At 35.7% G+C, this 27,459-nt stretch overlaps 1 pseudogene; it reads right to left on the bottom strand.

Annotated features, from left to right (window-relative positions):
- Positions 1–12,062: 12,062 nt before the first annotated feature.
- On the bottom strand, positions 12,063–19,782 carry LOC103020522 (serine/arginine-rich splicing factor 4-like; annotated as a pseudogene).
- Positions 19,783–27,459: the final 7,677 nt, after the last annotated feature.

Below are 27,459 nucleotides of genomic sequence, written 5' to 3'. Positions count from 1 at the left end.
TAAGCTTCATCCAATCAGTTGTAAGGCTTTAGGAGTAAAACTGAAGCTTCACTGAGGAAGAAGAAATTCTACATATAGGCTGCAGCCTCAACATCTCCCCAGCTGTTTCCAGTCTGCCATCCTGCCCTCTGATTTTAGACTTTCCTAGCAAGTCCCAGTAAGCCAATTCCTTACAGTAAGTCTCTTATGTACATGTATGTGTAAGTAAGTGTATGCACATATTTTTTAAATAAATATGTTAAAATAAATTTCATGTTTAAAAAACTTATTTTAATGTGGCTAACAGAAAATCTAAAATTACACATGGGGCTTATATTTGTGGCTTACATTTTATTTCTAATGGACAATGTTGATCTTTAGGCTCCCTATCCATCTTACTTTTTTCTTGCAAGGTATTTGGTGAAGAAATTAGGTGGTTTATCTTACATTTTACTTACTGGTAAAGATTCATACAGCCAAGACTTTACTTACTGTATCTAAGTTTCAGTGTATATTTTTGCATATATGTTATTTCCATTGGTGGTTAGAACTCAAGAGCTGATCAAATCTAGGCTTGATTTTGTCTGGGCATGAATACCTCATCACTGACTTCCATCAGATGTCACATAATGTGTTGTGTATATCTTTATGGTGCTGGTAGCCTCTGCCAATGATTGATTACATTATTTTATCTGTGCTTGCAAAATGGTGAGAATATAATTTTATAATCCCTTACATATTTATCAGTTTGAATACTTTAAAAATGAATAACATCTATCCATCAATTATATGGAGAAAAAAACAGTTTTTCCAGTTTGTGGAACTCATACTTCAATAGTATTTTTTGACTAAACAGAATTGTTGTTTATAATGGCTAAGGAAAAGGACCCTATCAATGAAACTGCTTTCCTGCAGGTCACAGAAATACTAAGGACAGATTTCAAATGTCACTGACAGAGGATTCCTGCCAACAGATTACAGTTCATAACATACCCACTGAATCTCTATGGTTTGATTTAGACCTACCAAGACCACTTGCAGATTCAATTACGTAGCATGCAGATATAGCATAAGGAAGAGCAGTCCTGAGAGATAATCCTGTTCACATCCCATTAAAGCAATGAAGAAGGCTCTTGAGGAGCAACTAGCATTTCAACAGCTCAGGTCTGGGGTCCAAGGTCTGCATATGATTAGACCAACCCAGCTAGAAGTAATTATCTACAGATTACTTCAGGCATCCTCTTAGGAGGAATTGCTTATGAGAGGACACAGTATCATTCAGTCTGAATTCAGTAATTATAACAATTCATTAGAAAGATAGAAATATAACCTCTGCTTGATGGATTAAAAAAAATGCAGAGCTCAAAAATTCACTACTGCCTCCAAAAGTATTCCAAGTCTCACCATGCCAACATTATCCTCTTTCTTTGTAGAAGCTTTACAGACTTCAAAAGTACTCTAATTCAGAAAATATGAATATAATTTGGAAACATGAAACATTTTACATGTTGATGTAGAAACAAATTATATGAACTGAACTCATATTAGGTGTTTGGCACAGAACAAGGACACTGTTTGGGAGTGAGGGGGAGCCATTTATTTATTAGATAGGCACTTTTTGATCCCTTTACATGAGTCAGATATTGTGCTGTGAAATAAAAATAAGAAAAGGTTCAAAGGTTTGTAGTTTACACTTAGACAAATAATAATGTTACAGTGTGATAAATGCAATACTAGTGTGCAATCTGGGGGCATGCCTGGGAAAATCATCCCAGAAGTGGTCACAGTTGGGTTGAATATTAAAAGATAAGTAGGAATTAATCCAAAAACATAGAGTTATTTAAGGGAAGGAGCATGTGTAAAGCATTCTTGCCTATGAAATAAAAGATGATACAGCATAGAAGCAGAGACTATCTTACTTGCTTATTTTTGACAGGGATTTTCCTGTTATATCTATATGCCTGGCATATATAAAGTTTGCATAAAATTATTTTGGTGAAGGCCACATTACTAACGAATTTAGGCATCAGGCTTTGAAGGACAAGTTAAAGGATATCAAAATGAAATGCAATCTTATTTACCACTACATTTAGTAATATGTAGTCATTCTCCACACACAGCTGTTCTCTACATACTCTGTAGTCATCTCTCCGTGGCCACACAGACCCAGTCTTTCGTAGCTAAGTAACAGAAAGCCTTGTTTCAATTTTGGTGGCCTGATTGTACTCCCGGATTCTATTGTATGTGATCTTGTCTTGCCACTTGATGTTAATTATAGCCTGTAGCCCATGCAAATGAAACTGAGATGAAACATGTGATTTCAATTACAGGGCCGACTCTCACAGTCTGAAGCTGTCACTGCTATCACTTCTCTATAAAGTATGAGCTTTGCCTCTATCTGGACTTTTAAAGCTACCTGTAAAAATGCTGATCACATCAAAGAGCATTGTAGTATGGCATATTTAACAGTCACCCTAGATACTGAACTCTAGTACTCATCTTCAATGAGTAAACCACAGCAAACAGGAAGGAAGGAATGGAGGGAGGGAAGGAAGCTACCAAACTAACAGAATACAGGTCTTCATATCAAGTATAAAGTCATTTCTTTATTCCTGGAGAAATTGCTATTGTTTGACTCTGATTCCTTAGATAAGATTCTTCACATCAAAGCATTAGATAAACTGCAAGCAGTTATACAAGTATTAGTTATTTAAAATAACAAAATCTTACAGATATTTTACTCACTATTCTGCAGTCTCTCACTACACATAGATTAACCTAGAACTTAAATACTGGAAAAATATATGTTATAGTCAAGTGGCAATATTCTATGTGCACCACCCCTGTAGGCAAAGAAGAATACTGAAAACAAATAGAGTATAAGTTATTATTAATAATGTAACAAGTTACCATAATAGAGGGGTACTCTGGGAAAAAACAAATTGGTTTACTTCTAATGTGTGTGTTAGTATGCCCCTGTGCATTTTGTGTATATGTGTGTATGTGTTTCTTCTTTGGTAAGCAAAGTACCAGGAAACCACCTTGGAAATGTCTAAAGATGGTAGACTTCTTGGATTCACTTTCATTGTTCACTTAAAAAGATGTAAGAATCAGAACATATAGCCTCCTCGATCAGGCTGGATACAGGGTCTCCTAAAGTCACCGAGAATACTATCATTCAGAAGAGTAGATGTAGGACAAGATGCAGTTTGGCATGTTTAAAAATCACACTGGAGTTCAGTGCTCATCTTCATCGAGCAAACCACAGTGAACAGAGGGAGAGGAAAGATAATTAGCACATCGTTTTTGGAACAGCACCTACTGTGGATCTCCCAAAGAGAAGCAGATTCACTGACTCTACGTCTATGAGGCTGCAAATAAAGACATGTCTCCAAATCTAGATTTAGTTGGCTGCCCACAAACCTGGAAAGTAGTTTTGAAGGGAACTGAGAGAGCTGAGATTTTTTTAAAAACTTGAGAATACTGACCTTAGCCAAGCTTATCAGTGAGTTAGTAGGATCACCCTCCCTTATTATCCTAATCAAAAAATACAATAGAAGTCATTGCCCTAGCAGTGGTTCAGCATCTTCTACCAAATGTTCAATAGCCGTATTATATAGTATTTATTTATTTATTTATTTTTTATTTTTTATTTTTTTAAGAATTTTCTTTTTTTTTTTTTAATTTTTTTTTATAGCTACTTTTTATTTATTTATTTCTTTATTTTTGGCTGTGTTGGGTCTTCGGTTCGTGCGAGGGCTTTCTCTGGTTACGGCAAGTGGGGGCCACTCTTCATCGCGGTGCAGGGACCGCTCTTCATCGCGGTGCGCGGGCCTCTCACTATCGCGGCCCCTCCCGTTGCGGGGCACAGGCTCCAGACGCGCAGGCTCAGCAGTTGTGGCTCACGGGCCCAGCTGCTCCTTGGCATGTGGGATCTTCCCAGACCAGGGCTCGAACCCGTGTCCCCTGCATTAGCAGGCAGATTCTCAACCACTGCGCCACCAGGGAAGCCCTATATAGTATTTAGATTGGATGACCATAGCTCACAGATTTCTTAGATTCTGCATCTGATTTACACATGTTGTCCCCAAGAAATGATATTAGTAAATATTGTATCTGTCAGTGTATCCTGATTTGGGTGATATATGACATGGTCCCTCTACATTTAGACTAAAAGGCAGAAGTGAACTGATTCCACTCTCAATTTCTCTCAGTCTGTATTTGGAAACTTGATCTCTCTACACATCTGGGTTCCTTGGAACACTCAGGGTTGGGCAGATATGATAATATCAATACTATTAATAATTGTATGGGTGGGACATTAGGAATTTAGACAACATGCTAAATGTTTAGTCAAAGAGTCTCATTACATTATGATTATTTCTCACTGGGTGGAATAATAGCTCCATTTTCTCACATTCATGGAGATAAAATCTAGGACTTTGTTCTTTTATTGATCAGTAATGTGCTTCTGTGAAAGCCTACAGCCTTCATTCCTTTATAATTATCCGTTTAATCTCTAAGTAACATGGATTCTAAGTAGAAATTCATCTCCACGTAATAAGATATTCAGCATTTTCTAAAATTATCCTAAGCCTTGCAGTCAAAGTGAGGGGAAAGATTATATGGAACATATGCACCACCACTATTTTCTTTGTGTTTAGACAGAGCAGGCTAGAAAGCTTGTTTGAGAATCAGGAATGTTTGACTCTGGTTTTGTTATTACCTAGGAAATCAATTATGTCAGGTTATATATTTCTGATTTTTGCAATGATAATGTTATAATACATAATATTTGAAGATCCTTCTTTTGTTTGAAAGTGATGTAACTCCTTGACTATGATATAATAGGACTGACTACACCATCTAAATTTAATTCTCAAATTCTCTTTCATTAAGTGGACATAGCTCCCTAGGAAAGATTTTCTGATACAAGTAGATGTTAATGAATCTAAACTCCAACATTTGCCAACTGGATAACATTGGACATATATAACGCTAGATATTTAAAAAACTCTCAGCCTCAGATTTTGCATCTCCAAAATGAGAGAGCTGGAAGGATGACTCTTTTTAGTTTTCTAAAATAAAGAATCTATTCCTTAGTGGAGAATTTGTTTCTTAGAAAAATAAGAACTTTGTCTTTTTCCCTATCCTCTGTGAATAACACATCTCTTCTTTTGTGTTCCTCTGTCAGGATAAAAGCCTTTTGTCCTAACTATGATAGGTTAAGGCTTTTAAGAATGTATAGACAAGAGAAGTCAATTATGGGTTTAAGCTTTGGTAGTATACTCCAAGTTTCTACAGACAACTGGGTGATTTCTCTCCTTTTGCACTCTCCTTGCTCTGTTTGGATGCAGCCTGGAAGAGAAAATTCACTTTTCAGCTAGTTGCACTTATGAAAAGAATCTGGGAAAAATCTCACAAGCTCTGAGCCAGCTGCAGAGAGGCTTGAGTGGTTCCTTAATGACTGCAGCTTAGGGACGTGGGAGTGTGGCCACCAATCTGATTTCAGATAAGCACTGTACTTTTGTGAGACTATGGAAATAGTAGGTCAGACACGACAACTGGGCCATTCAGCACTTGGCCTTGGGGCTAACCTGTGCTTCTTCTGAAATCAGCAAGGAAGCTGCAGAGGCCTGCCATTCCTGGAAACCACCTCAGATTCTCCTATCATGGGGACTGGTCCAGCCTGCATTATGGAGGTCATCCAATCCTATAAATCTGCTCTGACAGAAAAATAATATTTTTCCAACCTGCTGCAAAGTTAAACTGTCAGTTTAGACATTTGCCAGCTTTTTATAAAAGCATCATCAAACCATAAAACAGCCTATAAATGAATATGGTTCCTTCTTCTAGTAAGGTGATTAGAAATAATTATTTCACACATATGCTATGTTTTATAGCCTATTAAATAAAACTTACATATCATATTCAACTTCATTTCCCCTTGTTTTAATCTTATTTTTCCTAAATATATAAGCATAGTTCTATTGTTTGAAGGTAAAACAATCTTCTAAAGAATGTCTTAGTGTTTTATACCTGTTTGTATGGTGTTTCTTTCCTCATACCAACTAACTGGATTGTTGCCACTTCGTTAGCCAGCTCTCAATCAAGTAAGGCGAACACATGAATTGAGAGATTGCTGCATATGGCAGACAGTACTGAGTAACTCTGCCGGGAATACTTTCTGCCAATTTTGGGTTCTAAATCTGTTTTGTGTGCACATAGTGTCCTCAGCTGAGAAGAGAATTCCAGCTTCATTCAAGCCACAGTACGCCTTGTTTTCCTGTTGGAATCAGGATGTATTCCTGAAACTGTGTGCACAGAACAGTAAACCAATCACAGTGGAATGAACTATCAGTCTGAAATGCCTAACATAACAATTTGTTCAGCCAGTAATAAGAAATAGTTTTGCTTTACATTTGAAAGTCTGGCATTTAACTTATGATTTTGTCAATATACACCAAAGGCCACAGAAAAAGAGCTATGATGAATCTGCTATCAACCTAACTCTGGGCAGTTGTGTGTTTTGTTCTGGTGAGTTTCTGTAAATGCATAACAATAATATTGCCTAGGTTCAAAAGAAAATGTGAAGACCATTTCCTGAATAAAGTACATGTACCTGGCAGGAAAATCATGTGAGGAAAGTTTGAATGCAAAGGTTATCAGTTTATTACAGCAACCAAGAGCAGTGCTTATATTAAAGAAGGTGTTTAGCTTTTTATTGGTTTGTCCTTTCAACAAATATTTATTGTGTATCTTTCTGAGAAGCACAATATACCACTGGCTAAGGAAGCCACAGGTGAATATTACACAGGTTTTGCCCCAGGGAGATTAAAATCTATTGGGATGAGTAAACATATAAATGTAATAGAGGGAGCTATAAATTACTCTCACTCCTCAAGTAGATTATACAAACATCTTAAGGTCAGTACCATGTTATGTCATCCCTCATCCTTCCTCAGCTTAGGTTGATCCTGAGATAAGGACTTGAATGCAAGTAGTTAGTTGATTTGAGAAGTAACCTTAGAAAGTACTGGTAGGGAAATGAGGAAATGAGACAAGAAAGGGAAGGAAACCAGTACTGGCTGCATTAAAGGAGCAGGCTACTGCCATGGCACCGTGGGGATAATCCCACTGGAAATGCCCGGAGATTGCCTAGGACACACTTCTGAGTTAACCCGCTGAAGGAAGGGGTAAAGAAGATTGTTCTTTATCCACCAATTCCTCCCATAATATTGTTTGAGTGCTACTGCAGGTTGCACTAACTCCTGGACACTTCCAGCCTACCCTGAGCACTGACCAAGTACATTCCTGTGGCCAGATCTCAGGTAGAGACTTAGATCCAGACTACAGCTCCTATCAGGAAGCTGTAAACACATCTGGAAATGGTGAGTACCAAGGGGATATTTGGGTGACAGTGACTATGTCTACTTACTCCCTTAGCTGTAGCTCATACATAGATTTAAACACATTGTGAGCATTTTGACAATACCAATTTATGTAACAAATACTATACATTCTGTCCTCTATTGTATTTTCAGTTCCTGCAATAAATAAATAGATGATCTTCTTTCTCTCTAATTCCTACTTCCATTTATTTATCACTTGTTATTATATAAGTGAGTATTATAATGACTTCCTAATTGATTTCTTGGCCTCCAGTCTGCACCTGCTTTAATCTGCCATATAGAGTGTTATCAGATTAACATTTTGTGTCTTCCTTTATTAAGCAGCTCCAGTAGTTTTTTCCCATGCCTATTAAGGCATTCCTAAATTTCTTAGTCTAAAGGTCCATAAAGGCTGCATTTGCATTCTATAGAATACTTTTTCTTGTATCATTTTGTTTCATCTTCTCAACAATTCTGTGAATAGATACTATTACCCAGTTTTGGTGATAATCCCTTAAAAGTTTGTGATTTTCCCCAAAGAATTTAAGAGAAGTTTTTATATCTTACACTAACACAAGGCTTGGAATTTGAAGCCAAGTGTGCTGTTATCATTTATTTGCAGTCCATTTACCCATTCTCTGGGTTTCTCTGTCCAGCTATGTTCCCAACAATCCCAACTCATACTCCTTTGCTTGTGATTGGTGCTAGAAGGCACCAACAGGAAGTCAGCAGCCCTCATGGGTTTGTAAGCACAGGATGCCACTGGAACCAGTGCATCACTTCAGTGGTATTGGATGTTCTCATGTGTGACTTAACATTTACTGTGTATCAATTTGATAACTCATAATGTGCAGGGTACGTAAAAACAGTCTTATATGTCATACACACACATAAAGGTGGGCATGCACACACACACACATCAAAAATATGTAAATTGAGACTTTCTGTCTCAATATTAGTTTGTCTCTATCTCAGAATAAAACACATATTTTAATGTGAGGTTCAAGACCACATTAACTTGCTAAGGAGATGGGCAAGAACTTATCTGTTTTACTACTGTAATCTGACCATCTGTCTCCAGCTTGTCAGAGAAGTTGGAAAAGCCAAGAGGTAAGTTGTAATTAAAGCAAGTATTTCTTTGACAAGAGCTATGCTATGAGTCCCATCTCCCAAAGGGGACTGGGGTGGGATGGTAGTCTTCTGACCTTAATCTTAGTGAGAGAATCTTCAAAAAGATAACTCAGCAAGCTTGATTGTCTTCCCAGCAGTGTGGTGACACACTGGATGAGGGTCAGACTCACAAGTGAGAATTTTAAAGGGCAAAAGGCTGTAGCTGAAGCTGCCTGCTGGGCAGCTAAATGAAAATAAAAGTATAATTGAAAATAACTGCACTCCCACTGATGGTATATCAAAGGGGCATCTTTCCTGTACTATTACATAAAAGAAATCTGGCCAGATTTGGTTTAGATACTGCAAAGAGGGACAAATGGAGGGGCAATTGGACTTTAGCAGAAAGAGGTTGGGAAGGTGTTGCCAAATGCTTAGGAAATGAGGGAGGAATCTTGAATGTCCAGCTGGAGGAGATACATTTGCATGTGTCAAGGGAAGTAGAGAAGAGAGAGCCTTATGACGAGAGAATTTTCTAAGTAACCCATAAAAGCACCTCTGAGAGAGAGAATATCAGCTTTAAGCTTTTGCCACAGTCAGAGGAAACATGGCAAATTGGTTCAGGTAGGTAATATATAGAGAATCTACACATTTTTTTCCTACTATAGATAGTCACTCCAAAAGGGAAAAGAGAAGCTTGAATTTTAAACAAAGTTTAGCAGCTTTATTATTGTTGTTATAATAGAGTAGATAGAATGACTACTAACCTTACACACTTCTTTGACAAAATTGTTTGGAGGACCTTTTATTTTCTAAAGTGAACAAAATTAGAGATCAAGTTCTAGTGGGCAGATTGAAGACATTTACCCTCCTATGACCATAAAACACATGCACATTTGACATCAGTAGGTTCTTAAGGAAAACAGACCATTGTTTTCTGAGATAAATTTCCTAAATATATTTGATCTTTACACAAGGAAACCAAACTAGCCTGAAAGGTTATCTTCTTGACATTAAATTGCATGTAAAATGGACTGAGATAACTTTTAGTATCTCTCTTTTTAAAAAATGTTTCAAATATAAGAAAATCCCATTATATTAATGGCATTAATTTAATCTACTTACCAGATAAATGCATATTATTTTACCATTAACATCTAAAGTACATAGAAAAAAAGGTATATCTGAACATTGAGTATAAATTTGATTTCAAAATATTGAAGCAAACTCCCTTCTAATTGTTTCATGTTTAACAAAATAATTCATAGTATATACAACCCAATGGATCAGAGGCATCATATAATCAGTATGATTTTATGATGCCTTTAAACAAGGGCTGAAAACCTCTGATTTACAAGTCAAAGCTTTAAAGATCAACACAAAAGCAAAATGAATGAATGAATGAATGAAGGCCCTAGGCAGGTTTGGGGAGAGAGGACTTAGAGATCACATTGCCCCAATGAAAACAATATGACATCATTTATACATTTTTAAAAAGGTTTCTCTAAATAAGACTATACAAAGAAAGTTAAAACAAAGCAAAAATGAGAAAAGAACAATCATCATGTAAGATAGTAGATAAAGGCACAGAAAAGAAAACAAAATGTTAAGAAATACTGAAATGGCCAATTATGGTTTAAAGTTTCATTCTGAGATAGACCTGTCATTTTAATGCATTTTAACATAATTTTCTTAAGCCAGAATTTTGTACATTGTAGAAAAGTTTAAATATATTACACTCCACACAGATAATCAAGAAGTATTCTCACAACCAGCAGCAATACTTGGATACAACCACCGCTCTCATTTTCTTCCCCCCAGAATTCTATCTATGGATTACATTTCCCTGGATAGGCTTTGCAATCTGGCTTAAATATCTTACTGTCCTTGAGTTTATCAGTGCCTGCTTACTATTTTAATTTTTGCCTCTTTTGGCTACGCATTCTGTAGCTATTCCTTCGAAATACTCATCTTAAATACAGCTATGATGGAAGCAACTGTACACAGGAGAACCGTATAAGAGCTCATTATGAAACAAATTGAGCCATATTCAAATATACAGTAAAAGCAGATGAGATATGAGAATTCACGTGATCATAACTTGTTGTGTCACTAATGAGGTATTTGTCACATGACTTCAGTATCTTTTTTGAACTAGGATATTAAAACAAATATGCCATACGGTGAGAAGCAATTGTCCTTATGGTAGACTATTCCCATCACTTTTTAATGACAAGGAGAATATCCTTATGGGTGAACTGTCTGGGTCACTTTCTAAAAGACTTCAATATAGAGGAGGGTGATTTAAGCAAGATTGTTCCACCTACCTCTTGCTAGAATTACTGTAATTTTTCTGCTAAGAAGAAAATGGGCACCTCTGAATGAATGGATGATCCCATGCTTATGGCTGGACACATCTGAAACATCTTGTCAAAAGTGAAAGCAAAGAAACTATCAAATTTACTACAGATATGACAGAAGGATTCAGGAGTGTGGAGAAACACACACTGACCAAAGAGGACAATTTGAGCATCAATAAAAATAATTATCAAGTAAATTTAAAACATCTGAAATTTTCATGCGTGTAAGTTTGTGATGATAGTGGGAGAAATGGGTATTTTTGAAGGATTCTAGGAAATCAAATCATTGTTTTTAAAATTGATGAATCAAGAGAAAGAAGTCAGCATTAACAATAAAAGCAATACATATGTAACTGGAGTGTAGTAAAAGTTGGAGACGTTAAGAGAAATAAGTTAGAAAGTAGGCAGGAGCTAGACCTTAAAAGATACTGTAAGGCATAGTTAGCCTTTATTCTAATTGCAATAGAAAGCTGAGTCTTTGAAGCTGGTTAATGATATAATTAGGAAGAAAGAAAAAGTAGAGATAATAATAATGTTAATTTTTTTTTTTTTTTTTTTTTTTTTTTGTCAAGCAAAAATAGTCTTCAAATTTAATGGAAACAGGGGTCACTATACTTTGCAAGACGGGGAAAAATAAAATTTAAAAAAAATTCTTTTCTTTTCTTTTTTAATATAAAACAATATAATCACAATACCAGAATATGGAACTCTACAGTTTATTTCCTATGGGTTACTGCAGGTATCAATTTTCCTCGACTGTGCTATTCACAACTTTGTTAAGTCCAAAAATATGAAACCGAAGTGGTAGGAAACTTAAGACTTAGCACTTTCACTAAATGGCATACATCAAAGGGCATCAATTCAAGGGCAAAATGGTTGAACTCACCATACCTACCTATGTCATCATTCCAGCCTTAAAGCCATCCAGGTACTGAGCTCCCTGTAGGAAAGGCCAGGCCTCAAAGCCAAGGCATTTTGGATATTCTACTGTGGGCCATGAGGAAAGGGGGTTTTCAAAGAGAAGACTGCTTTCAGTCGAGCAGGAAGGCCTGACGCCAGGAGGCTTTACAGAGAGGAAGCGCTTAGACTTAACAATTGTAGACACACCATTAGGGGAGTTAAAAATGTACAGCAGTGACATAGGTTCTACTTCAATCACTTGTGCTACGGCTACCAAACATGTACGAAAGACTTCTTGGGTAGTTCCAGCTGTGGTCGTAGCCAGTTAGGACCTTGAGTGGGACCTAGATCTAGACCGGGAGGGCGATCTGGAGGCAGACCTGGATCTAGACTTGGACCGGGATCGGGTTTTTGACGCGGACTTTGATCTGGAGCGTGATTCTGACGGAAGGTTTGGTTTTGATTTGGAAATTGGACCTCGACCTGGACCGGGTCTCCTGATTGGCGCCAGCATCCTCACTCTCCGCCCGGCCTTCCCTCTGGCCAGACTCGGACTTGGCGTGTTCCCGCTCCTGCGAGCCTGAGCGGGATCGAGATCTGGGCTGGGAGCGGTCGTTGTCTTCCTTCTTCTTCTTCTTCTTGCCAACTTGCTGTCTCGCTTGCCGCCTCGTTTTCTGCTCCTCTCGCTCTTGCTGCGGCTGCGGCTGCGGCTCTCCTCCCTGCTTCTCCTCCTCCCCTTCCTCTTGTCCTTGCTTCTGCTTCTGCTCACGCTGCCCCGCTTCTCCTGCGCGCCCCACTCCTGACTGCGGCGTCTACTTTTGCTCTTGCTTTTCTGCCTGCTGGGGCTGCGGCTCTTGGACTTGCCGGTGCTGTCGCTGTTCTGGACCTACTCCTCGGCCTGGTCCTTGCTCTTGCTGCGACTCTTGTCGGCGCTGCGGCTGCGGCTCTTGCTCCGGGAACGGGAGCCTGAGCTAGACCGGATCTACTCTTAGAATGACTGCTTTTGCTGCTGCTGCTTCGGCTTCTGCTCTTACGAGAATGTCTGCTTCGAGAGCGAGACCCTGAGGGACTCCGGCTCCTGGGGTAGGACCGGCGTCGTCTAGAACCCGGCTTGTCTTCAACGAATCTGATTTTTCTGCCATTGACTTCAGTTCCATCTAACTTTTCCAAAGCCCTTTTCATATCAGAGTAAGACATACATTCAATCACCCCTTCAATTTTGCGTCCCTTGTGAGCATCTGCATAGGTCACTTCTCCCGCCTGACGCCTATAATCCTTTAGGTCTTGCCAGCTGCACCGACTTGACAAATTCTCCCCAATAAGTCCGTATTCTGTGCGGGTAGGAGGGCCATATTTATCTCGGCCACTTCTTCTATAACCATATCCACTGCGTCCAGAACCATAACTGCCATCTCGTCGCGGGCCGCGGGCATGCTCAACGATTACTCGTTAATGATATAATTAGGAAGAAAGAAAAAGTAGAGATCATAATAATGTTATTAAAATTAAAAGGAGGAAACATGAAAGAAAAGATCTCATTATCTGAAAAGGGAAATGGGTGTTGGTATTCTGACAAAAGAAGGGTGAGAATGTTGTCTCTGTCATTGGAGAGTTAAACTTGGTAAGGGAATGGAGCATAATGCTGTACAATATTAAATGTCCATCTGTAACTTTGTAAAATACATTTAAGTGACACAAATCAGCATGGATGGTTGTGTTATTCACTGAGCATTTCAGATGGAGGTACATGTCAGGTTAAACTTAGAATTAATTCAGACTTGATGTTTCCAAGTGGATATGGCAGGAGAATAAAGATGTGAAGAAGTTAAGAGATTTACAGGAGAGTGATTGTGGTGCTGAAGCATGAACTCTAAACGGGTTACGGGGAGGTGAGGACATGAGTGAAAAGTTTTAAGTGGACTGTAGGTCCTGAGGAGATTGAAGAAATGTTGGAGTGAATACTTGAGTAAATGTGTGATAATAAAAAATGTGGTGATTAAAACTAGAGTAGAATACTAAAAAAAATGTAGATTTGACAGGTGTTATCATTTTTGATGATGAAAAGTGGAATATGAGCATGGGAGTGCTTGCTTAGGGTGGAACAGAGGAAAAGATCACTGATATTTAATATTTCAAAAAACTGAGGGACCAGAAATGGCTCATCTACTATGTTAACATGAATGTTGAAATGCCAAAGTTGATAATAGTAATAGTAGATAAGGAAGAACAGTTAGATTTATTGCAGCTGCGGTTTGGTCATATAAGTGTAAGAGAAATTTCTAGAACCAAAGAGAATACAGTTCCAGGTAGGAGTTTAGGTGAATTGATTGGAAAATGATCCCTAAGTAAAGTAGGAAAAAATTATAATCAGGGAGTAAATGAGCTTAAACCACTTAACCTCATTTAATCTCAAGTCTCTCACAAACAGAGCAAGAGCATTGGGAAAAAGTGTTGACTAAGGACTTTTCAAATGATATCGGTCTTTATTTCTAGTAAGTGTCAAGGAGGTACTTATGCATTCATAGATCTGTGCTCTAGACAGTTATGTGTTTGGCCAACTACTTTGCCTCACTTTTTAGTTTGAAATGATTCTCAAACTTTGAAGAATGATAAGGAAAAATATAATGGTTACATAAAATTCTTCATTTTAGTTGATGCAGAGTGTTTGGTCTTACCAGTTTCCTAAATATTGAAGCAGGTCATTATGTGCTTGAGACTGAATCAGAATGATGGGCATCAATCACACAATGGAATTGTTATTATCATAAATTACATTTATTTGTTTTGGAATATTAAATAAATCTTGCATTTCTGGGATGAACTTCACTTGGTCATGATGTATTATTCACATACAATTAGATTCAATTTGATAACATTTTGTTTAGATTATTTGCATCTATGTTCAAGAAAGTATTGGTCAGCAGTTTTCTTGTAACAGTTTTGTTTGGTATTGGTTTCAGGGTAATGTTTACTTTACAGAATGAGTTGAAAGTGTTTTTTCCTCTCCTAATTTTTGGAAGAGATAGAATAGAATTGATATTATTTTTTCAAATGGTTGGTAGTCACCAGCAAATACATCTAAGTACAGAGTTTGCACAGTGACAATGTTTTTAACTACAAATTCAACTTATTTAAAAGAGATGAAGGTATTTAGGTTACATATTCCTTCTTTTGTTAGTTTGAGTAATTTTGTTAGTGTCAGTCAAAAAGTTAATCCATTTCTTCTAAATTGTCAAAATAAAATTGCTTACAACTTTCCCTTTTTCTCCTTTTTAATATCTGTAGATTCTGTAGTAATGTCACTATTCTTACTCCTGACACAGACTTGTGTCCTTCCTTTCTTTTTTTCCTGATTAACCCAGCAAGAAGTTTGTCAACTTTACTGAGTTTTTCAAAGAACAAGCTTTTGATTTCATTATTTTTCTGAATTCATTTTCTGTTTGCTATTAATGGATTTTGCTCTGATACTTATTATTTACTTTCACTGCTTATTTTGGATCTCATTTATTCTCATTCTCTTAGTTTCTTAAGAGGGAAGTTCAGATCAGTGATTTGAGATCCTTCTTATTTTCTAATATTTGTGTTTAGTTCTATAAATTTCCCCCTATGTACTGTCCTAGCTGCCTCTTACAAATTCTGTTATGTTGTGTATTCATTTTTCATTTAACTCAAAATACTTTCTAATGTCACTTTTGATTTTTTTCTTTGACCCATATGCTATTTAAAAGTGTGTTATCTAATTTCTAAGTATTAGGGATATTTGAAAGATCTTCCTTTTATTGATTTTTAAGTCCATTGTGGTCAGATAACATGTTTTGTATGACTCAGATCCTTTGAGAGGGGTTTATGGACCAGAATATGGTCTATTTTGGAAAATAATTGGCATACATTTTAAAAGAATGTGTTTTCTGATGTGGTTGATAAGAATGTTCTGTAATGTTAACTAGGTCCAGTTTATGGAAATTGCTTTTTAAATTTTCTATATCTTTACTGATTTTTGGTCTAATTGTTCTATCCATTTTTAAGGGCACAATATTGAAATCTATGGCTATATTTTTGTATATGCCAAATTCTCTTTGTATTTCTATCCGTTTTTTGATTCATGTATTTTGAAGCTCTGTTATTAGGTACATCCATGTGTAGGATTGTTATTCCTCTTGATGTATTGATCCTTTAGCATTATTATTATTTTTTATTTTTTATTGAAGTACAGTTGATTTAAAATGTTGTGTTAGTTTCTGGTGTATAGCAAAGTGATTCAGTTATACATATATACATATATATATTCTTTTTCATATTCTTTTCCATTATGGTTTATTACAGGATATTGAATATAGTTCCCTACATTATGTAGTAGGACCTTGTTGTTTATCTATTTTGTATATAGTAGTTTGTATCTGCTAATTCCCTAATCCCTCCCATCACCTTTCCTTTTTGGTAACCATAAGTTTTTTTCTATGTCTGTAAGTCTGTTTCTGTTTTGTAAATAAGTTCATTTGTACCATATTTCAGGTTCCACATATAAGTGATATCATATGGTTTTTATGTTTCTCTTTCTGACTTACTTCACTTAGTATGATAATCTCTGGATCCATCCATGTTGCTGCAAATGGCATTATTTCATTCTTTTTTATGGCTGATTATATATATAACAAAATGGAATACCAATACACAATAGAAATATAAACACACACACACACACACACATCTTCTTTATCCATTCATTTGTCGATGGACATTTAGGGTGCTTCCATGTCTTGGCTATGTAAAAGTGCTGCTTTGAATATTGGGGTGCTTGTAGTTTTTCAAATTGGCGTTTTCTTCAGATATATCCCCAGGAGTGGGATTGCTGGATCATACGGCAACTCTATTTTTAGTTTTTTAAGGAACATCTATAGTGTTCTCCATAGTGGCTGTATCAATTTACATTCCTACCAACAGTGTAGGAGGGTACCATTTTCTCCACATCCTCTCCAGCATTTATTATTTGTGGACTTTTTAATGATGGCCATTCTGACCAGTGTGAGGTTATACCTCATTGTAGTTTTGATTTACATTTCTCTAAGAATTAGTGATGTTGGGCATTTTTTCATGTACCTATCTGCCATGTGTGTGTATTTTTTGGAGAAATGTCTATTTAGGTCTTCTGCTTATTTTTCGATTGGGTTTTTTGTTTGTTTGTTTGTTTGTTATTGAGTTGTATGAGCTGTTTATATATTCTGGAAATTAAGTCCATATCAGTTGCATCATTTGCAAATATATTCTCCCAGTCTGTAGGTTGTTTTTTTGTTTTGTTTATGGTTTCCTCTGCTGTGCAAAAGCTTGCAAGTTTGATTAGGTCCAATCTGTTTACCTTTGCTTTTATTTCTACAACCTTGGGAGACTGACCTAAGAAAACATTGCTACAATTTATGTCAGAGAATGTTTTGCCCATGTTCTCTTCTAGGAGTTTTATGGTGTCATGTCTTATATTTAAGCCTTTAAGCCATTTTGAGTTTATTTTTGTGTATGGTGTGAGGGTGTGTTCTAACTTCATTGATTTACATTGGCTGTTCAGATTTCCCAACACCACTTGCTGAAGAGACTGTTTTTTTCTCCATTGTATATTCCTGCCTCTTTGTCAAAGATTAATTGACTGTAGGTGTGTGGGTTTATTTCTCGGCTCTCTATTCTCTTCCATTGATCCATATGTCTGTTTTTGTGCCAATACCATACTGTTTTGCTTACTGTAGCTTTGTACTGTTGTCTGAAGTCTGGGAGTGTTATACCTCCAGTTTTGTTCTTTTTCCTCAGGATTGTTTTGGCAATTCTGGGTCTTTTATAGTTCCATATAAATTTTAGGATAATTTGTTCTAGTTCTGTGAAAAGTGCCATGGGTAATTAGTATCATTAAATGAACTTATTTATCCATTGTGTTAGTTTTGTATTGTTCCTGTGTCTTATTCAGTCCAGGCTGCTTTAACAGAATATCATAGACTGGATCAACATCATAAATTTATTTCTCACAATTCTGGAGGCTGGGAAAGCCACAGTTCAAGGTGCTGGCAGATTCTGCAAGGGCTTGCTTCCTGATTCATAGATGGCAGTTTTCTCACTGTGTCTTCACAGGGTAGAAGGGGGGAAAGAGCTCCCTGGAGTCTCTTTTAAAAGGGAACTAATCCCATATATAAGTACTTTGGTCCCATATGTAAGACCTCCCAGAGGCCCCATCTCCTAATACCATCACATTGATGTTTAGGATTTCAACATATAAATTTACAGAGGATGCAGACATTCAATCTATAACATCCTGTAACAAACTATCAAAAATTTTAGTGCCTTAAAAACAACACAAACGTTTTATCTGTTCTGTAGGTTAGAAGTCTAACCCAGGTCTCTGTGGGCTTAAAAAATTAAGGTGGCAAGGCCATGTTCCTCTCTGGAGGATCTAGATGAAATCTGTTTCCTTGCCTTATTCAAATTCTAGAGACAACCCAAATTCCTTGGCTTGTGGTCACTTTCCTTCCTTTTCAAACTCAGCAACATTTCATCTCTCTTGCCATTCTTCCATAGTCATATTTCCCTCTGACTATAGTCGGGTAAAGTTCTCTCTTGTAAGAACCTAAGTGATTAGATTGGGCACACCTGGATAATCCAAAATAATCTCCCCATTGCAAGGCCCTTAACCTAATCACACCTGCAAAGTTCCTTTTGCCATATAAGGTAATATTTTTTCACTGTTCTGGGATAAGGACATGCACATATTTGGGGGGAGGGGTATTATTCTGCCTACCACACATTTGGCATGATGTATTGTCTGAAATCTATTTTGCCTAATATTTATATAGGCACCACAGTTTTCTTTTTGCTTAGTATACACATGGTCTTTTTTCATCCTTTCATTTTTAATCATTTGTGTATTTAAAGTTTGTTTCTCATAGGCAACATATGGTTGATTATTGCTTTTCTATGCAATCTGACAATCTTTGCCTTTTAATTGGGGTATTTAGAATATTTACATTAATATGATTATTTTTAAATAGTTAAGATTAAATCTATTACTACTTGTCCCTTCTGTTCTTGGTTCACCTTTGTCTGTTCTTGCCTTTTTTTAAATTGAGTATATTTTATTCTATTTCTTTTTATTTTTTGCTTATTAACTACAATTCTTTTTAAATAAACTTTAGTGGTTACTTCAGGATTTACAGCATACATCTTTAACTTACCACAATCTACCTTTAAGTGTTATTATACCTCTTTACATATAAAGTATAAGAATACTTGGAAGAGCATGCTTCCTTTTTTTCCTTTCCTAGTTTTTGTGTTATCTACATTATATTTCTACATGTGTTTTAAAATCCATACTGCATTGTAATTATCTTTTTAAACTGTCATTATCTTATAAAAAGGATTATATAAGAAAAAATCTTGTATATTTACACATGTAATTGCCACTACTGTTAAACTCTTCATTCTTTTGTGTAGATTCACATTTCCATCTGATGTCATTTTCCTTCTATTTGAAAGATTTCCTTTAACATTTCTTGTAGTATAGATCTGTCTGCTGATGATAAATTATCTTAGCTTCTACATATCAAAAAAGTCTTTATTTCACCTTCAGTTTTGTAAGATATTTTCCAGAGTTTAAATTCAGTGTGGATAATTTTTATCATTCAGTACTTTAAAGTTGTTACTCTAGCACTTTCTCCCTTGTCTTGTAAGCAATGAAAAATGTGCTGGTATCCTCACCCTGGCCCTTTTTCTTCTGTTCATGATGTATCTTTCTTTTTTCTGAATGCTTTTAAGATTTTTTCCTTTATCCTCAGTTTTGAGTAATTTAATTATGATGTGTCTTGATGCAGTTTATTTTGTGTGTGTGCTTGGGACTTATTGTGTACATAGCTTTGTAGTTTCTACCGAATTTGAAAACAAAATGTGGTCACCATTTTTTTAGATTAAAATTTTTCATTTCTATATTTATTTTTATATGGTTTCTATTGCTACATCTTCAAGCTTACCAATCTTCTTCTTTCTGCAATGTCTAATATACCATTAATTTCATCCATACTTCGGATGAAAGTAATTTTCATCTCACACTTTGTAGCTTTTATCTTTAGAAGTACAACGTGTCTTTTTTAACACATTTTATTTCCACACTTAACTTTTGAATAGATATAATAGAGCTATATTAACTGTTTTAACAACGTTGCTAATTCTAACATCCACATCAGTTCTGGGTAAGTTTCAAATGATTGATTTTTCACCTCATCCTCCATTCTATTTTCTACTTCTTTGCATGCCTGGGGATTTTGATTGGATATGACACATTGTGCATGTTACCTTTTTCTGTGCTGGATATTTTTGTATTTCTATAAATATTCTTGAGCTTTGCTCTGGGATGCAGTGAAGTTACTTAGAAACGGTTTATCTTTTCAAATATTGCCTTTTAGCTTTGTTGGGCAGGAGCAGAGAAGCGTTAACACTCGGGTAATTATTCCCATCTACTGAGAAAAGGCTCTTCTGAGTTATTTATCTAATTCTTCATGAATTATAAGGTGGTTCAGTTGCTGGTAGAAACAGCCACTATTCCAGACCCTATGTAAGCACTGAGCACTATTCTCTTTAATCCTTTGGGTGATTCTTTCCCTAAGTATTTTCCGGGTTTGAACACAGTCATTGGTACTCTGTTGAATACACTAGGAGGACCCTCTGCAGCTCTCTGGAGTTTTTTTTTTTTTTTTTTTTTTCCCTCTGTGCATTCACTTTTCTCCCATACTCTGTCCTGCAAACTCTAGCCACCTTGGTTTCCCCAGACTCTCAGCAATGTCTTCTCAACTCTGGGAGTCCTCTGAGCTCTATCTGTATTTCCCGCCCCTGTCTTGTGGCCTGAAAACTCTTTTACCTGGGCAGTTATAGAGCTAACATCAACTGTTTCTCATCAATCAAGGAATGCAATCATTCATTGCCTAATATCCAATGTCTTAAAAACGATGATTTTATATTATGACATATGTTATTTAATATATGAAATTGTGGCTTTTCAGGTAGGATTGTAAATTAATTCTAGCCCAGTTACTTTATCTTGTCCAGAAGTAGAAGTTCCATTGATTTACTTTTGCTTTTAATGAATATCCTCAAGTTGACACATTTCCATTTCCTCCTCACATTTGAGAAGTATGGGGTGGAACTGAGAAATTAGGAGCGAGAGCCCTGTTTATACTTTCTGAAAAAATCTATTGGATATCAAATTTAAAAATTATAAAAATTATGTATTATTAACACAAAATAGCTACATAAGAAGAATGTTGCTTTGCCAATAGCATACCTAAACAGAGGCAGGATTTTGTTTTTGTTTGTTTGTTTGTTTTGAGGGAAGCTTCATTCTTCAGGGTTGGTGGGTTGATCTGGCATATCCTATTGTACATTCTCACCTTCAGAAAATTATTCCCTTTTCTTCTTTAAAAAGCTTCCTTACCCTAGAGGTTTATATAAAAAGAATTTATTTTGTTCTTCTCATATACTTTGCTATTGTCTGCCCTTCGTTCACTGAAAACTTAAGCACTTTTCCATCTTGATTCCATGTATATCCATATGGACAAGTCATGGAACAATCTATTCTACTAGTTCCTAAACTTTTTTAACTTTAATAGTCTTTGTATCACCCTACATCAGGACCTTGGTTTTACTTTTGATATTATTAACATTAGAAACTGCAATGCCTCCAAAATATTAAATCAATTCCAATTCCACTTTTTGTCCCAAATGTTATTTTTCCCTTATTAACTTCCACCTGCCTTCAGTTTTCTTTTTATTTTTCAGTTAATATTCCACAATTTATTAAAGTGATCAATTCCTTACAATATTCTAATTTCTTCTGACTGATTCTCTTCTAGGAATTATTTGGAAAAACACCATTCCTACATATGCTAACCACTTAGTTTCTCTACACCTGCCCTTATGAAGCTGAACATTGATGTGAAAATCATATACAATAAAGATAGAGGTCAATATAAATGTATGACCCCCACACTCAAAGAGAGTCTGCATATTGCCCAATAATTCTTCACATTTCACTAGTAATAATCATCTTAAGTGCCCCATATAGACTATTTCAAACCTTCTCATGCCTCAAAACATCCACATTTCTCCCTTAGTCTCTCTACATTTCAATAACTCACAATTTATTTCTTGCTATTTACAGGCATTTGTAAACAAATATTTTGTTTTTATTTGATGTATTGAAAATATTATCTACATATATTTTCTTCAAATTTTCATACTCCATTTAACCACTTAAGACACATTCCAGTATGACTTCAATCCTCTACTTACTGAACAGGTTCTTTAATATCACCAACCACCTCTGTTTCTAAATAAGACATTTCTAATTCCTCAGTTTCCTGAAAATCTCCCTGATAGTCGACTCTGTAGTCAACTTTCTCTTTTACCTGCTCTCACACACTCCTGGATTTTTATTTCCACCTCTCTGGCTTCTCCTCCTGAAATCTTTTTCTTCCTCCTCTATCATGCAGAATAACTTTGAATTTCCTCACGGTTCTTCTTTTTGTCTCTACCATCTTTCCATAGATAATCTTATTCAAGCCCATGACTTTAGTTAGCTACCATGCTATTCATAAACTGTTCTTGTCTAATTTTTGTTAGTGATACATACAGAAATTTTAACTTAAAAACATCAGAGTCATCTTTGATTCTTTGATTTCTCACTCTCTCCTACCTCCCAAATGCAACCCATTTCTAAGTTTGATATATTCTACATTAAAACCTGTCTTTAATCAGATCACTGTTTTACAGTGAGGTAGTGTAGCATCATAATTAAGACCATGGACTGTGATATAAAGTTTCCTGATACCCACTCTTTTCTATTACTAGTAGCATGATCTGCAGGAAGTAGTAACTCCTCTAAGCTGTATCTTCTCATCATATATTAGTTATAATAACTCATACATAAAATGCTTAGCATGCACAGACCTACACCCTTCACAAAAATTAATTCAAAATGGACTTTAATATAAAACACAAAACTATAAAACTCCTAGAGGATACATAGGAGAAAATCAAGATGATCTTGAATATGGCAATCACTTTTTAGATACAACACCAAAGACACAATTAATGAAATAAATAACTGATAAGCTGGACTTCATTAAATTTTTAAAATTCTGCTATCGGAACTACCTATCAAGAGAATGAAAAGGCAAGTGACAGAATGAGAGAAAATATTTGCAAAAGACACATCTGATAAAGGACTGTTATCCAAAATACACAAAGGACTCTTAAAACTTAACAATAAAAAAAGCAAACTACCTGATTAAAAAATGAGCCAAAGATCTTAGCCGACACCTCACCAAAGAAGATGTACAGGTAGCAAATAAGCATATAAAAAGATATTCTACATAATATGCTACCAGAGAAATGCACTTTGAAACAACAAGATACCACTGAACACCTGTTACAGTGGCTGACATCTAGAACACTGATAACTCCAAATGCTAGCAAGGATTTGGAGCCAGGAAGAACACTCCTTCACTGCTGGTAGGAATGCAAGATGGGTCAGCTACTTTGGAGGGCTGTTTGGCAGTTTTTTGAAAAACTAAACATACTCAACATAAAATAATATTCAGCAATTGTGCTCCTTGATATTTACCCAAAATTAGTTCAAAACTTATGTCCACAGAAACCTGCACGTGGATGTTTATCGAAACTTTGTTGACAACTGTCAAACCTTGGAAGTAACCAAGATGTCCTTCAGTAAGTGAATGGATAAATAAATTGTAGTGCATTCAGAAAATGGAATATTAGTGAGAGCTAAAAAAGACATGAGCTATCAAGCCATGGAAAGATATGGAGGAAACTTAAATACATATTACTAAGTGAAAGAAGCCAATCTGAAAAGGCTACATACCGTCTGATTCTAAGTATATGACATTCTGGAAAAGGCAAAATTTTGGAGACAATAAAAAGATCAGTGGTTTCCAAGGGTAGGAGTCCAGAGAGATGAATAGGCAGGGCAAAGAAGATTTTTAAGTAAAAATATTTTAAATCATACCATAGTGATGGATAGATGTCATCATACATTTGTTCAAACCCATAGGATGTACAACACCAAGAGTGAATCCTAAGGTAAACTATGGACTTCGGGTAATTGTGAGGTGTTAATGTAGCTCATCCTTGGTTAAAAAAGAAAAAAATGAACCATTCTGGTTAGTGATGTTGATAATGGGGGAGGCTATGCATACGAGGGGGCTGGTGATATAAGAATAATCTCAATACCTGTCTCTTAACTTTGTTGTAAAACTGGTGCTGCTCAAAAAAAAAAAAAGTCAAAAAATAAACTGCACAAACTTCAGAGGAAAATAAATATCTAGGATGGTGTGTGGCACATCATAAAGTCTCAGTAAATGTCCTTTATTATAATTGTTGTTGTCATTGTCATTGTTATTATTATCATCCATGGCCAGTACTACAAGCCTAGTTTATGTCAATAGGCCTTATCCTCTGTAATATCACTTGACTGGTTTCTCTCCTTCCACTTTTGCCCCTTCCTATACATATCTAGTCAGCAGTAGGAATAAGCTTTTAAAAATATAAATTGGAATCACATTATTTATCTGATTTAAAATCCTCTATGATATCCTTTTGCAATTAGATTGAATTTGAAAATATTTGTGTTCTGTGATGCCAAATATAATCTGGCTCCTGCCCAACCTTCCAACTTCAAAACTTGCTACTCTTCATTATGTTTCATTCATACCTCTTAGCCAAAAGAGGTTTTCTTTTCCTAAAGTATGCCAAGGCCTTTCTCCTGGCTACCCTTCTTCCCCCTACCTTCCCCATCCCCTCGGCCCAAGAGATTTTATCATTCTGGAATACCCATCCAATCACTCTTCCCTTCGGTTGTTTGCTTTCAAATGTCAGATTACAACATAAATAACACTTCCTCAGACAGACCTTCCATAACCACACTCAATCTGAAAAATCTCCTCATTCTTTACTCTTAAAAAATTTCTGTTTCTTCCTGGACCGTATCATACTTTCTAATTAAATACTTAACATGTGTGTTACTTGCATATTGCCTGTTAGCCACATGACTCCATGAAGGCTGGGTCCATGACTGTGTTGTTGATCACAATATATCCAGAGACTTATATAAAACATAGCAAATAATCCAAGTCTAATAAAATAATTGTTGAATAAATAAACACTCAAATAATTAACTAAAAGGATGTGCATTTTGATTAAATATTAAGAGGAAAATTAGGGGCTGCATGTTTTCAAAGCTTTTATAAAATATTAATTTAGCTAATATTTATTGAATACCTACTATCTGCCAGGCTAATTACATAGGTTAATGTATATTCCTCATGACAAATCGGTAAACACAATTATATACATTTTTTCTGGTTAAAAAAATGAGGCTCTATTAGATTATGTAACATGTCAAATTACCCAACTTGTAAAGAACAGAGCCTCTAGATCTGTGATGTTCCAGGATCTTCCTATAACAACACAGCATGACTATCAGTATAGATTAGACATTGTGCATTCAAAATTGTTAATTTTTCAGAAAATTTACCTCAGAAACTGAGGTACAGAGAGACAAAAAATGCCTTACCAAATGCCATACAATTAACAAATAAGAGAGGAGGCCTCTGGACTTCCATCCAAAGTGTGTTTATCTCCCCTGTGTTGAAATACAAAGAGCAGCTAAAACAATAGTCAATCATTTCAGAAAATCTTAATAACTTATCTTGTTCCAGCAGGAGGTCCATAAGTAATTTACACTATTGTTAAAGAGTTTTCTTCCTTCCTTAGAGGGATTATGCCTGTTCAGTGCTTTAGGTTTATAAAAGGTGTTATATTAGCCTTTGCAATTTGACACTTTTGAAGTACAAGGGAAAAAAAAATGCAGGCATATTGCAAGGAATATGTGTTCTAATCAATGATTACTTTTTGTGTCCTTCAAATTTTCTTTATCAAACTTTTTATTATCATCTAGAAAAATATAATATTATTAAACAGATATTTTTAGATACTCAGACTTTCCATCATTTGTAAACCTAAAAGCTATCCTAAAAGCAGGATGACAGGAAGAAGCAAGACTAAATAATTACTAAAAGACATCCACCCAGTTTTTACATGATATCAGTATTACATCTGTCTACCTAGCATATTTATATTGTTCTGAAAAGATTATTACAATTTATAACTGGCATTTTTTTTTTATGTTTTAACAAAAGGATTTTTAAAACATAGTTTTAGGAAACCCAATAACAACAACAAAAGAATGCCAATAATAACACTTTTAATAAATATATAATACTTATAAACGAAAAATATGTGGCAAGCACTGTGCTCTGATCAACTTTTTCATGCTCAATCTCAGTTAATCTTCACAGTAACTTATTACTAAAAAGAAAATACCTTTATCATTCCATTTCACTCATAAGAAAATTGCACTTTGGAGACTTTAATTAACACCTATGACTTCCTAGCTGGTAATGAAAGAGCTGTCATTCTGATCTAGATCTCCCTGCAGCCCAAGCCCATAAACTTATCCAACACAATAAAACTGAACATTAAAATGATACCTTTGGAAAGGGCAATATTTTTCAATACTGTTGGAACATGCTTCAGAGTTTCCCCAGTGTGTCTTGAAGGGTTGAGAATCATTAACCTACACGAATAGCTTCGTAAGTATTTGCAAAAAGGAACAAAGTAAATTATATGTTTCCTCCATATTGAATAAACACCATTTTGTATATACTGGATCAAAAATTGATTGAGCTGTACATGCATGGTTACTGAAGTGGGTTGGAAGGAAGGAGTGTTCAAGCAGAGAGTCATGGAGAGAAGGAAAGAAAGGGTGCCTTTGTTAAAATGAAAGTAACTCAGTGTGATGAAAGTTTATAGTGTGAAGGTGTGGCTCGCCAACCTCTCCCTCACCTGATGATAACCTTAGCAAAAGCATTATCATTTTTTCTCAGGGATCCATATCATTCAATTTCCCTTTCTGTAAAGTAATTCTTACCTTGAAATAATAAATCTCACACTATAGGATTAATGTGAGAATTAGGTATAGCAAATGTACTATTATTAAAGCAGGAACTTATATAATGGTTAAATGGCTGGATGAAAGGGTGGATGAGAGGATATGGTAAAATGAACTTCACAGGTAGGCAAGAGGAAAGAGTGAGGGGACAAAGGAAATTTTGTGAAATTAGGAGTTTCAAATAAATTCTGAGTAGGATTGTTATTTTAAAAAATAACAATGATTGATTGTTATTTTAAAAAACAAGATTCTAAGCACATGAAAGAATTTAAAATGAAAAACAAATGTATGACCACATTTGTGTTTTAAGTAAATCACTGTTCTGTCCCTGTGGTGCTAGATTTAAGACAGATTGGGTGATTCAGGGAGACAGTAGAATCAGGGAAACAAAGTATGCAATCTACTTCAGTAATCCAAACATGAAGTTATTAGCCAGCACTGTACCCCACTGGCCCCGCCAAAAAAAAAAAAAAAAAAAAGCCAAAGATTTAGGGATGGAAAGGAAGAAAAGACTGTAGTTGATATTTAGGTTACAGTGATAAGCTATGGTGAACAATTGAATGTGGGTATAAAATGTAGCATCAGACAAATCCAGGTTTCTCCCTTGGACATTATTTAACTAGATAACGGGGCTTGAGAGAAGAAAAATGTGTTAAGTTTTGTCCATTTTGAG

This window comes from Balaenoptera acutorostrata, chromosome 1 (assembly GCF_949987535.1).
Source record: "Balaenoptera acutorostrata chromosome 1, mBalAcu1.1, whole genome shotgun sequence".
Classification (NCBI taxonomy): domain Eukaryota; kingdom Metazoa; phylum Chordata; class Mammalia; order Artiodactyla; family Balaenopteridae; genus Balaenoptera; species Balaenoptera acutorostrata.
Note: the sequence above shows the minus strand (reverse complement) of the source record. Positions and strands in the feature narration are given on the sequence as shown.